Below are 15,129 nucleotides of genomic sequence, written 5' to 3'. Positions count from 1 at the left end.
ACCACACATAAAAAAAAACTTGGAGCGGCCGAGCTTCTTCTTCTCCTTTTTTTATTTTTTTTTCTATCGTCCTTTCGACCGTTACACCAGACAATTCGCGCAATTTTAATCACTTTGTATCGGGTCGTCGCTGCTAGCAGAACTGCGCTCGAATGGTCCACGGGTTTTCCCGCGCAAAAATCTTCTCTGCTGGACCTGCTACAGCTCTCCGACGGCGTCTACTCCCTTGAGCCGCTCCTGTTGAGAGGGACGTGGGAGGACATACTTACTGTAAGTAGCAATCTCATATGGCTGTAACGGGTGTATGTACATGTGAGTCAACAATATGACGTTCTCCAGGACACGTCACGGCAGTGGATCAACGTCCTCCCGCGGTGCAAACGACATCCCCGGCGGCGGCTGAGGAGGCATCGGGACAGCGCCCGACCTCAAAGCGGCCAACACCAACACCTGCTCCACACCTCACGTCGGCGGGATTGGCGTGTGGCGGCTCGCAGTACCGGACACCACGGCTCCTGGCTCCGCGGCGAACATCTGCAGCGGCGGACTGCGGCTGCAGCTGCCGCCCTACCCCACGAACACGTGAGAGGCGGCGTCGGGACGTCTGCGGTGCTGCTCGTGTCGGCGGAACCGCCACTTCTCACAAGGACGCACTCGTCGGGTCCCATCACTGATAGGTACACAGCCGTTGCGAACCGTATTGTGTACATTTTAACTAACACGTGTTCCGGTCATTAAACAGTCTTAAAACTCTTCACTCATGTGTGAATCGTGCACTTGTAACGCACGAATGTCGGCAGGCTAAGTAGCCTATCCACAAGCCAGTTCAGTACAAACTAACTCTATTAAAACAAATAGTAACTAATGGGATCAAATAACATCAGATATTAAATAATAAGTATAGTAACTTAGGCTAACCATTCAATAACTTTCAAAGTGAAATTGTTACATCTTAACAATAGGTATTATTAGCTAGATAACATTCAAGCATAACTTTAACTAAACTGATTTTCATGTTAATGAAAGGGTTTGTTTACATCATTGTTATGCATCCTTATGCCTTCAGGTTGTACCTGTTTTATTCTATGTACAATTTCATTATGCATCTCGTACATTTACATAAGCATCATCTCACAATCTTTCATAACTTCATAATATCAACAATTGATAAAATTAATAATTCTCACTAACATCTCATATCATATACATAACATCATATTTACAATATCACTTCAAGGAACATTTCATATATTACATCATTAAAAGCATTTGTTTATGTTAGCAAACAAATCAACAATAGTTTTGATTTCGTTTAAGTACACACATCATGTGTAACTTGTGCTTGGAAAGGGAACGCACAGTGTTTCATTCTCTTTTATCTCTCTTTTATTGCAGCTTATCGCTCGGCGAAGGTGGCCTCTTTTATTTATTTTATTTTACTCGAGTGTCTGGTGAACTTTTATTTCTACCATTTCTCGCAAGGTAGTATTTTTTTTCTCTGTAATCAGCTGGGTTCTCATATAACGCAAACAGCTGTTTGGAAAGTGTATAGCAGTCTCCCTCTCATCTCAACCATTAGTTTCGTTTTCAGGCATCCGATGCGGGCTTAGCAGGATCCTGACTGTGTATTCATATCATTCAGAAATTTCTCTGATAGGAATTGTTTCTTGTTAAAATCACTTGAGATTCATGATCTCGATGCAAAGGATAATTCTATCCTGACAAAGCCAACTGAAACAAAAAAAAAATGCTTTCATGATAGCTTGCAAATTTTTTTTTTCTTTTCTGGCTGGCTCAATTTTGCAGTAACTTAGTACTTGTTTATAATACAGCCTGCTGACATTTACTGCAACAGTGTACTAAGTCCGCGACATAGTTGTTAGACATTGAGTTTTTCAGGTCTTCGTTTGACATCATATTCGCCTACTCGACGATTACAAACGTAAACAATCAAAATCTCAAGTGCCACGTTGAATGAAATTAAAGTCTTTTGTATAGTTTTTTTTTTTTTTTTTCACAATAAATAACACAGTCGTTCGTATATATCTCGTAATCATTTCATAAATATCATTATTTAAAATAACCAAATCAAGTTAATTTAAAGAAATAGCTTTCTAATACTGAGTGGATTTGTATGCGAAAGGAATGAATACTTTTCTACTCTGCATTCAGGGCAGAATGCAACCCTATGAGATCATTTGCAAAGCCCTACTTCAATCATAGAATTCGTGTAAAACAAGAGTATTAAATTTGCAAAAAAAAAAATTTTTTTTCATCTTCTTCTCCAGCAGTGTTTAATAACAGAAAATGATAAATCTCGGCGATTCTTAATAAATTCAGTGGTGTGTTGTGCTTCGGAAAAATTGGAGTAACCACATCAGTAATTCAAGGTAACCTTATTATTATTATGCTAGTAGTTGCAAAGTGTTCTTGTGCTTCTTAGATGCTTTGTAGAACAGTGCTCACCCATGTTTACACAGCTAGGCCATACTTCTCTCACACAAGTTAGTCGACAACACACAAGCTTGACATTTCTTTTTGCTAGTTAGTATGATAGTACTTACAGATAGGCGCATCTCATTACATGGATTCAGGTATTACTGTTAGTGAACTTATACTCACACGAAGAATAACGCAGACCAACTGACAAACAATATTTTACACATAATACACTATTAAATTCGAAGATTCATTACATCTGTGTGGGTGGCATTTCACTTCACCTCACTACAGGCAATAATAAGCGGGAATTGCACTTCCGCATCGACGCGACGATAATGTACCAAGCGGGTATCACACTTCCGCTACACATTAGGTACCTGTCAGTGGTTGCAATATGCCTCACATGGCGTATCAAATTACACAGTAACCATTTAAAACCTTTCACATTCATACTGGTCTGGTCCTGGCTTTGACCTAGACATTCCGATTGTGCTCAGCTGTTATAATACCTATACTCGTACTATACAGGTGTTTCACTAGCTTGTGTCGAACTTGTTCACTGGGACACAGGTTTCTTGTAGGCTCTCAACTGTGAAATATTATACCGGCCTACTGGTCGGCCTGTAGATGGGTCTTCCAGAGCATAACAGTTCTCTTGAACTATGTCAGTTATGACATATGGTCCGTCGAAAAGCAAAAATAATTTCCTGGTGACATTCTCCCATGCCTTGCTGACAGGAGATGTTTTCTTGAGCACAAGGTCGCCGATATTAAATTTAGACAATTTGGATGCTGGTTTCCTTCTTCTTCGTACATCAGCTTCTGCTGTGAGCTTCATTCTTACGAATGCTTCCACTTCTTCTCCTGTGGGTAGTCTTGTCCTTTCGGGCTCCTTGTCACAGTGGGGTATAAATTCAGGGTTGATCGCCGCCGATCTATCCTTAATAGTTTAACGTGCCAGTGTTGGCACGTCCACCTGGAGCTGGTGATCTGGCTCCTTCTTGACGATTCCACTGTCGGTTCCCTGCTGCTTCAGACACAGCAGCTTTGAATTCTGCTGCCACCTGATTTGCTGGTCCCTGGTTGTAGTACGTCGTCTGCTGAGATGTAGATGGTGCAGCAAATGGTGGTGGGAATGCTGTCATCTGTGTGTTCCGGTTGTACGAGAGGTGGCTGTTCTGGGCATGGCCGCCACTCGTCTCGTGAGTCCTGGGGGCATAGTGGTATGGCGGGCGGTAGTCCTCAGGTTTGCCGTTGTAGCGGGGCTCGTCGGTACGGCGGTACTTCTTGCAGTACTCCAGCTCGTCTTCTGACGATGCTCTCCAGCGGCGGTCTGCTGACTCCCTGGGTGGCCGTGACTCTGGCGAGAATGATCTTCGCTTGTTGTCTCGGTAGTCCCCCTGCCTCCGGCGGTGGTTTGCTTCGTCATCGCTGTGGTAATTCCTGGAGTTGGACCACCACGTCTTCCTCTTGTGATAGGGGGTCTTTCTGTAGCCTGTCTGGTATTGATTGTTCCGGCTAGGTCCTCCTCCTCTTGGCTGCTAGTTCATCGTGTTCACCGCTGCCTGTCTGAGCTCCTTGGGTTTTCCCTCGTGATTCTGCCAGTAGTTGTGGACGGGCTGTTGTCGGTGGGGCTGTGGAACCCTCTCACTCTCCTCCTTGGTATTGGGTGCTCGGTCCATTTTCTCAAGTTTATCATAATTGAGAAGGCGCTCGCGGAACTCTGTCACATCACGGTATGGCAGGCCTGATAACTGCTTCTGATACTTGAGTGGGAGCTGTGTGAGGATGGCCGCGATGAATTCATCATCCGTCATGGGCTGATCCAAGTAGCGTGTCTTCTCAAACATTGCTGATAGATGCGCTTCCAAGGACGCGCACTTCCTTGGGTCATACTTCTCCGTGTGAAGCTGTGCACGGAGGTGACTATGTATTCGGATGTTCCAATACTGGTTGTGGAACAGGGACTGGAACTGGGCGTAACTATGCGTTGATGCACTCAGCATCTCCCACCAGTAAAATGCCGGTCCTTTCAGGGCGCTGTTGAGACACTTCAGTATCTCTGTATCTCTCAAATTAAAGGTTGAGGTGTACTCCTCAAATCTTTTCAGAAAACGGATGGGGTTCTCTGTAGCTCTGCCAGCAAACGTGGGCATAGCTTCTGCCCAATGCTTTGCTGGATGGTGCATGAGCGTGGCCGTGTCAATGTTGGATGGGCTCAATATAGGGGTTTCTCTGGGCAGATCCATTTGAACGGTAAGATGATTGTGGATGGGTAGCCGTGGAATTGTGTACATCTCACTGGGGTACGGCTGCCTGTCTACTGGAGTATGGCTGCCTGTCTACTGGGGCAGTCGGTACAGTTGACACAGGGGCTGTGTGTGATGGTACATGAACTTGGCGGTCAGCTGACTCACTCCTGGGACTGGGGTGTACACTAAGGTGCTCGATTTTATCTCGTAGTGTGGCAGTAGCCACCTCCATGTCCTCTAGTCTATGTTCGAGATGCTGGAGATGTCCTCGCACTTCCTCCCTGGCGCTAGCTTGTCCCTGGTGTTCATTTGAGATCATGTTTCGTATGGATGTTACATGAGTCTCCAGACTGTCCACACGACTACTGTTCTGTGTTACCTGCTCAGATATCTGTTGGACCTGTTCGTGTTGCTGGGCCAACCTAACCTCAATGCTGTGTTCCAGGCTCTTTAATCCTGAGTTGGTCTGATCCCTCAGCGCTCCCAACTCAGTCGTAAGCCTCCCCATTTGAGTATTGTTCTGTTCAAGTTTCGCATTTAGGGATGCATTATGCTGCTCCATTTGAGTATTACTCTGTTCAAATTTCGCATTTAGTTGAGTATTATTCTGTTCTAATTTCGCATTTAGGGATGCATTATGCTGCTCCATTTAAGTATTATTCTGCCGTAATAACTGCATGAGTGCTTCCAGTGTCACAGGTGATGTAGCAGTATTATATGGCAATGGTGTGATGTTAGGGACAGTGGCCTCCCTTTCCTCCTGCTCCCCTGTTGCTGGTGACATGGGCCGCCCTAACCTCTCAGTCACGGTGGTAGAGTGATCACTAGGCCCCTCCACACAAGTGTTCCCTGGTGAACCCCCTGCTGATGATGTCGCCGTGTCACTTCCTGAATTCCCTGTGTTATCGCAGTCTTCACACATACTGTCACGCCGACTCCTGAGCGAGTATGTGGGGTGGTTGTGTGCCATGTTATTATAATGGATTAGATACACTATGCAGGATCAAATGACAACTTGAAATAAGGTGTGACAACTCAGTGTCAACACACTCGGGCCCCACGTTTATGTGCGCCACTTTCTATACTGTACTGCTGCTAAACTTGTTGGTGTATGCTTACTGCTGGCGCCAGTACCATTAATAGTACTCGTTGATTTATAAATAGACCCTTTTGTTGTGTGTGTGCTGTCGGGACGATATACACTGGCTGTCACTAATTTAAAATATATATATATGTGTGTGTGTGTCAATGGTACTGTTATGCTCTTGTACTCTAACCCTTAGAAACATGCATAAAATGTTATTATCATGAAACACACACTCTTGGACACAGGTAGCTAGGTATCATATATCAACACATAGGGATATAATTCAGGTTTTTATTATTAAGAATAAAATGGCTATTCATCAGGGACAACTAACATATGTGTAGTTATAAAAATCAATATTAATATAATTAGATAAAAAAATCACAGACGAACAATCCTAACGGTACTGAACATGACTCGTGGATATGCGCTTATGTAAATTAAACATCAGGAAAATACGTAGCACACATGAATCGTTCACAAAAGTTCGTTAGTGTAAGTTCAGAAAATCAATCAAATGATGTTTTTACGGACGCATTCTTACATAACAGAAAAATGTTTGAAATCATAGCACAATTAATTAGTATGATTACTATTTATGTTTATATTTGGGTTCGTATTTGCCTTGGCTTAACTCAGTTTATATGGTAGAGACACGAAACTTGTACTCCCATTTCACCTCTGGGTTTCACAAAATAAAATAATAATTTAAATCTTGGAACTAACAATTCATGACGTAGTTCAGGATAATTGACACCTTTTACGTGAAAACTAATCAGTTTGTAGTCAAATCGGAGTTATTTACGACGAAATTACATACAGCTGGGTATGTCTATGGGCGATACAAAATGCAAAATCTTTACTTACAGATTTTCACTCCTAATAACATATCCGTCAGAATATGCCCTTATAATCTTACACATTATTTATTTATACGTCGTTTAAGCTCATCCTGAGTGTCGGATGGCATAATTTAGCTAGCTATCTTTCAAATTTAAAATAGGCCTCGCGCCTTTGCGTCGGCATCAGACGCCTTCATACAACCATTCTCCTTATTAATTAAGACGTTCTAGACGCCTCACATCTAAAACACGGCCTCTCATTGGCCGAAACCAAAATCGGTTAGCGTAATTTACAATAGGAATACCGTAAATAACACTTATTAATACAATTGAAAACACAGAAATGCGGTAAATTTAAGACGAAAATTTCCAACAATGAAAATTTCTTTAAGTAATACCCCGAATAAAATCATCGTTTATTCGTTAAGTTCATAAGTCCTTAGAGGGGTATACTCAATTGACTGTCCATATAAGTCCATTTCAGGTCATAGAGCATAGCTCTCGTAGATATACATAATTAATAAAAATATATTTAAATAACTTTTGCGGGCGAACAATATACAAATTAAATAATAAAATTTCATAATAATAATAACAATCAAAATAATACGATTTTATAAATAATAGTATCATTAAAATAAATCATTACTTTCTGTGCATTATGAAAATATTAACAGCACAAGGTAGGCAGTCAAAGTTCGAAATACGTCTCTTACAATGTACGATGGACAATTTTTTTTCTTCCAATGACCTCAGTTAACATGTTAACGGTCAGTAGCATATAAATGGGCGTCCGAGCCCAGGCTTCAAGGCTTGGTGCTAGTGGTGCTGACCCTCATCTTTGATTGTGAGGTCATGGCAGCCATCTTTGACTCAAAATTCCTCGAAAATGACTCAACATTCCTTAAAAAAAATCCCTACTTTTATAAGAAAAATTCCCGTTTTGAAAGAAAAATTCCCGTTTTATTCCTCAAAATTTGGGAATTCAAAAACCCTCAAAACAATGAACACATATACTTAAAAGTAGCTTACGACTCCTAAAATAAAGCCGCCCTAAGCAGCCTTGAAATTGACACTAAAATTAAAATTATTTTATATATGACCTATAAATTTGAAAAAAATTCCAAATTTTTTTTTAAAACTTTTTTAGTAGAAATGTGTAGTTAGTTAATCGGTTTCAGGCCCCCGGTTCGATTTCCGGCAAAAGTAAACAAGTAATTTATTAAAAATTTATTTTTAAAAAAATTTAATAAAATTAAAAGTAATAAAAAATAGTTACTTCAAACCCGCCATCTTGGATTTAAAACGTTGCAATTATCTTTACAGCTGTCGTCTTAAAAATATGTATTTATTATCAGAAAAATTCGAAACAAAAAAAATTATAAAACATTAACTAATCAAAATTTTTATAAAATATTATTTTTAAAACGCACTTATGTCATAGTGTCCTCTGATCAAACCCGGTGAGGGCAAAAAAAAAATTGCCACAGCACCTTCCTCTATGGAAGCCAATGACAGACTGACCTCTCATCACTAATGCCAAGGTATATATCACCAGCTAGTATGATGTCAATTCCTCCATCTTGTTTTAGTCTTCTGGAGGCCTCCATTTTATTTTCGTCTGCTAGAGTGCACTGCCGTCATGCTAGTTTAATTTTTACCCGCTCGAGAGCAGTGATATTCTATTATTATTGTTGCACCCTCCATCTTGACATTTGGACACCATCTTGGATATTGTAATTTTTTAGCTATAAATTTGGAAAAAAATTCAACATCTATTAAATAAATTTACAGTTAATATACTGATACAATCGATTAGTTACTGTCCAAGTTCTATCCATGGGGGATGCAAAAAATAATTTTATGTAAAAATTGATAATTTTAATAAAATATGATGGAATGTCCTAAAATAAGTTTAGTTTCCTAACCAACCAGCCTCCTATAAGCCGATATGGAAGTACGCCATATTGTAAATTCATATTAATTAACCTAGATATTCGGGAAAAAGATCAAAATTCCTTACCAAAATCACTCATTAATTAACTGTACGAACTGACAGATTCCTGTCCTTACTTTTAAATCTCGACCGATGCAAATATTTTAAATTTTATTAAAAATACTTATTTAATCAATCATGTTCAAAATCCTAAAAAAGCTTAGGTTCCTAGGCTACCAGCCTTCAGTAAGTCTTTATGTACACTATCTTCAAAATATGTTTTAATTGACCTAGAATACCGGGAAAATTCCAAAATTTCATTAACACATTCACATATAAAAATAAAAATTGACGCGATATATTTCCGTCCTTTTAATTCTCGGCCAGTTAGAAGGATAAACAAAACTTAAAATAAATATTATATTCTGTTTTCCATTACCTTTAGTGGAGTTTATTAAACATTCACTCTAAGAAAAACAACTCAAGACAAAAAAACCTGTCTAACGAATTAATTACATTGTCACTATGACTAACATGGAAGTACAATTTTTCGACTCTTAGAATACGTTCCGACCAGTTCATGTAAAATCCTACATGCATAGGCCAAGTGTCTTCGGACCACGAGACCAGTTCATGAACAATGTCAGGCGTATATACAAGACATTTCCGAACCTAATAACAATCTACGTCGATAGATAACATAACATATTTCAACCAGTCAAGACAAAGTCTTCAAACTGTCAGACCTAAAGTATCATAAAATCAATTAGACCTACGGAACATGTTTTACGCTTACTAAAGGACTAAGAATCCCTGAAAAATGTTTAATCAAGACTAAGATGTTTTGAACCAGTAAATATCCAGGATTTCGCTACCTGCCCACCAGGTCTAGACTCACTACTCGCGAGACCCTGGAAACGAATTCAATCTACAAAAAAAAAATCTTCCCGTTAAAGCCTACGCCACTGCACATGACAGAGAGAGAGCGAGCGATAGAGAGCGAGAGAGAGAGAGCAATAGAGAGAGAGAGCGATAGAGAGAGAGAGCGATAGAGAGACAGTGATAGAGAGAGAGAGAGCGGTAGAGAGAGCGATAGAGGTAGAGCTATAGAGAGAGAGAGAGCGATAGAGAGCTATATTGAAACCAGCGATCTCAGCCACAAGCCCTATTCCCTCAATATGCTGGTTTCGTACGTGATGTAAACACAATCACATCATTCAACAAACAAAAAATGATTATATATTATAATTTTAACATTCTATTTTCTTTGGAATGAGTACAAAACCCTTATAATAAAATAGCAGAAATATACACAACATATAAAATTAGCTAAATCATATTTGTTACGACCCTCATGTAGCCGCAAATACAGTACAATTGTAGGAAGTTGACTATGTGTTTATCTCATATAAAGGAAATTAAGAAAGTTACATATTATTACCAAGAGTTAAATCACATCTCGTATACAGATGTATATACTAGCCGCCTTTACAAATTCAAGATTACGGTTATGGAGCGTGTCGTAGCCCGACACGTATACTACACATAATTAGTTACATTCTTAATCAACATTACAATAGCTTTCACATATAAGTCATTCACGTAACGTGCTCGAGCTTCTTGTATACTTAATAGCTTTCATAAAAAAAGTAACCAGAATGTAACTCAACATTAAACAAGCATCAGCAGTTTGCCGAATCTAAACAGTACCCTAGAGTGCTAATTTATTACGCGACCAAATTGATTGCAAGTAAACTCCATTTAAATTACGATAGAAAAGACTATGTATATTAGTCTAAAATGACATAGCAGACTAAACCAATACATCATAAAAAGCCTGATCGAAATGTCGCTCGGGCAACATGTTCATTAACTAGTACATAAAAGATAAAAGTTACATTCAAATCAATCTCTAAGGGCGTGCCGAAACGAATTGACTAGATAAACGTTCCTACGATCCGTACTCACGCGAAGTGCTGCCCAGACACCCAACTGCCATCACGACCTAACCAGACTATGTCATGTCAGTTACCAAGTTACGCCGGAGAAGAAGGAGCCAACCAAATTTACGAGCTTATATAAACTTGATGTGACGTCGGCGCATGCGCAGAGTGGACGGATCCAATTCAGGAGGGGTGAGGGAGACCTATAGGAGGGGATATCAATCTCTCATCCCGCGGCGGGCACTTCAAAATATCCGCCATTACGTCGGTCTGCCGGCTCAATATATAGAGAGAGCGATAGAGATTAAATGTGATAGAGCGATAGAGAGAGAAAGCGATATATATATAGAAAGAGCGATAGAGAGAGATAGCGAGAGAGAGAGAGAGAGAGAGAGAGAGAGAGAGAGAGAGAGAGAGAGAGAGAGAGGGACTGGCATGAGTGTTGGCTTCCAAGTCTCTACCTCGCTCGCGCCATCCATGACCTTTCGTATGTGGTGTGCGAGTCTAGCTTCAGGCTATGTCACGGTTTCGATAGTTTCACATACTACCTCATTTTCTTCCAAATACTCCGTTTGATTGGTTTTGATCCAGACGCTATGATATCATGCAAAAAACAATTAGGCCTACGACTCCTTTGCCAATCATAGCAGCACAGATTTGAAGTGTCGATGTGCGAACATGCTGCCAATACAGTTCAAGTCTGGCTAATGAGTATGGCATTTAAAATCAAAGAGTTGAAAGAAACTTGTTTATGGCACAGCGATGCTAGAGAAGAATATAACCGTTGAAAAATGATTTGATTCTGAGAAAACACATTATTCCAAAGACAACAACAGAGATAATGCTTACAAAATCACAAGACTATAAGTGGTAAATAAAATTTATTTGCCAACACAAAAGACTGAAATAATAATCACTATAAACACAGCTTATTAAGTTGGGACAAGTTAAAGTTGTATTAACAATATAAGCACTCTAAAATATTACAATAACAGTGGGGCTGATAGCAAACAAGAGTGAGCGCTAAAACCAACACGATTATGCATGTATCCCATGAGACATCAGGCAGCGAGGTAGATGCAACAGCTATAGAAAAAGGAAGTTCAAAACCTAACACACACGCATAAAAATAAAATGGTACACACAAATGACAGAACTATTAAGGATGTTTTTAGGGAAATGAACTTAATGAACATTAATGCAGATATTATAAGAAAAAAAATATATTGCAGAGTATAATCGTTGTCACGACATTGGCATATTTCCACGGTCAAGGCCGACAAAAATTTCCCATTCGCAACCATACCAAGAGGGTCAATCATACAGCTGCCTGAAACAAGCTGTCTACACTCGCTTCCTCGAAGCCTGAGTCCCCACCTCCTTCAGCATGCAATGTGAGTTTACAAAAATTTATCCAACATGTCTTCGTCATCAAAACCTTAAAGAATAGCATCTAATGGGTAGCGACAGTAAAAAGAAAACAAGCCATTTAAACTTTAAGCTAACATTCTGCAGTTAATTAAATACAATTACAATCGTGAAACCGACCATGGATGTTGCAAGATACTTTACAATGCCATTTTATGCACATGATAAAAATTCCGTATGTTTAATTATTACCTTCAAAACAAATAAATATTATAACTACAAAATTAGTATAGAATAGTATGTCCTGGGACAGGCGCCAGGCGGTGGAGCTGGAGCCGTGGAGCCTGCCGATTGCTCTGACGACACAGCGGCCATTTTGGACTCAAAAATTACTCAAAATTCCTCAAAAAGGGAACGATGAATTGCGCCGCATTGGAAAGGGCGCCTTTCAGGTTTTTTTCAAGCACACACACAATTATTTAAATCCTGATAGGCTGCCTTTCCAGAACGTGTTATAGACTTCATTTTAAGCCTAAAAGAATTCTAAAATGTGCCCCATTGGAAAGGGCGCCTTTCATGTTTTTCTTCATATGCAAAACAATTTGCAAAATTATGAAAGGCTGCTTTCCAGGACTTGATTTTTGCTTTGTTTTTTGTGGGAAAATATCCTGAATTGTGCCCCATTGGAAAGGGTCCCTTTCAGAAATTTTTAGTTTTCGTTATATCGTTGTGGGCACTGAATATTGCCCCATCGGAAAGGCCACCTTTCAGATTTTTCCTTGTACGCATACAGTTCGTAAAATCATGATGGGCTGCCTTTCCAGAGTTGGCTGTTCGCTCTGTTTTAAGCGAAAGAAAACCCTGAATTGTGCCCCATCGGAAAGGCCGCCTTTCAGGTTTTTCCCTTGTACTCATACTGTTCGTAAAATCCTGATGGGCTGCCTTCCCAGATATTTTGGTCATTTTGTGTTAAGCCAAATCAGTCCTGAACAAAATTATACAAATACAATTAAACGTTATATATTACCAGTGGGTGAAATTCAGTTTTGGAATAGTATAGACCTCCATTCCTTACAGAATTTTAATACGCCTGCGCGTATTTGTTAGGTACCTTAAGAATTGAGTTTTTATCTAGTATTGAAGACCAGTAACATATAACATAATCATTGTTCCGGAAACAACTACTGACGGCTCTAAAAGCAATGGAAAGGTTTTCCAGCAATGTAAGTTGATCGTGTGGGATGAATACACGATGGCACATAAAAAGTCTTTGAAGGAACTATGAAAGATCTGTGAAACAATAAAAACATATTTGGTGGAGCGATGATTTTGATAGCAGGAGATTTTCGTCAGCGGATGAACTCAGTGCATGTTTAAAGTCCTCCATTTTGTGGAAATATGTTAAGATACTAAATTTAAGCAATAATGTGTGTGTGGAATTGCAAAATAATCGATCTGTAGTAATATTTTCTAAAAAACTCATTGACATTGATAATGGCAAAATCCCTGTAGATGTTTTTACTATCTGCATTTCATTTCCTGTCAATTTTTGTCAGTTTACTGAAACAAAAACCAAGCTCATACAAATGGTGTTTCCAAACGTCGCTCAAAAATACAAATATCATTTTTGGTTGAGCGAACGTGCTATATCAGCTGCCAAAAACACGGATGTAAATGAAATAAACTTCAAAATTCAAAATGAAATTGCCTGTAAATTAAGGACATACTACAAATCAGTTTATTGAGCAACTAATCAAGATGATGTCAACTATCCCCCAGAATTTTTGAACTCATTGGATTTGCCAAGATTGCCACCCCATAATCTTCAATTGAAAGTAGGATCAGTAGTAATAATGTTAAGAAATATTAACCCTCCGCGTCTTTGTAACGGTACACGTCTAGCAGTGAAAAATTTACTTAACAATGTGATCCAAGCAACAATTCTAAAAGGAAAATGTAAGGGAGAAGAAGTGTTGATACCCCGCATCCCAATGGTAACAACTGACATACTATTTGAAATTAAACGACCGAAATTTCCAAGGCGGCGTGCTTTTGCTATGACTGTAAATAATAGCCCAGGAGTTTTAGGTTAATATTCAAGGAAAGTTCGAAAAAAATAAGGTAAATCTGAAAATTTGGTCATTGATACTAAACACCTTGCTGAACAACATCTGAAATTCCCCTATTTTCCCATGTCGACGTCATAATTTTTTTTCGTGCAATAATATCGTGAGTGCCCCTAAATGATACAAGGACGCAAATGTATATCCGAAAACTATTTGCATCAACTGACATCCACAGGGATAGATTCAAATTAACCACTGGACTACACCAATGTTATATATAAGCAGACACAGCAAAAAAATATACTTGAAGTAAAAATATTATAGATCGAACATTGACAATTCTTCGAAAATCATGGAATTTATGAAAAAAACTATCCATAGGTTAAAAAGTGCCGCAAATAACAAAAATAAGTTGCACAAAATCAATTACTTATCTCACACTGCTCTGTGACAAACGGTTACCGAGATACGGTTGCTCAAACACAAGCGTGCGCACCTATATGTGTGAAACAAATGTTGCCATATCTTAATGAAGCTGGACATTGCAACTATGCAAAATCTGTTCAACTGTATGTCCAACAAATGGAGGAGTTGGACTCTAAAACAACAGCAAAAGAACGGCAGAAGTTCACAGGGTTCTTCACTATTCTACGCAGTCATAATATGTGGAGTAGTGTCTGAACTGACATGGCCATCGAACAAGGTGCAATGTGGTCTAGTTAATGGAAGAAGGATGTCAGACAGTGCTCTAGCCCATTTCATTTTGTCATACCCTGCCTGTGTAGATCAATGGAAATTTTGGCTGGAGTTTCATGTAGTACATCACAGCAACATGTTGAGCTACGAGAATCTAGGCGTGCAGCAGATGCGCGGGATGCCTTAGAATTTCGCTTATGACTGGACAGACATTCTGCTTGGTGCAAAATTGGCTGTCTCCGTCCCATTGACTCTGGTGTTGTTGGGGATGACAACATCAACTGTGACTGTTCTATGTCTGTTGGTGTTGCAGCTATGAAGAGTATGTTAGGTAAGAACTTCGGCAATGTGAAGTTGTCAAGAAAGAGTAGGGTGAATCCGTTAGCAGCTATGAGCCGAAGTATTACCATACGGGATGAAATTGTTCCCGTCTGTCCCCAACAGTTATTTATGCGCATTGGATGGGCCATCCACCACCAAGGTGGTGATTTTATGGA

Source organism: Bacillus rossius, chromosome 6 (genome assembly GCF_032445375.1).
Source record: "Bacillus rossius redtenbacheri isolate Brsri chromosome 6, Brsri_v3, whole genome shotgun sequence".
Classification (NCBI taxonomy): Eukaryota; Metazoa; Arthropoda; class Insecta; order Phasmatodea; family Bacillidae; genus Bacillus; species Bacillus rossius.
This window is presented reverse-complemented; position numbering follows the sequence as displayed.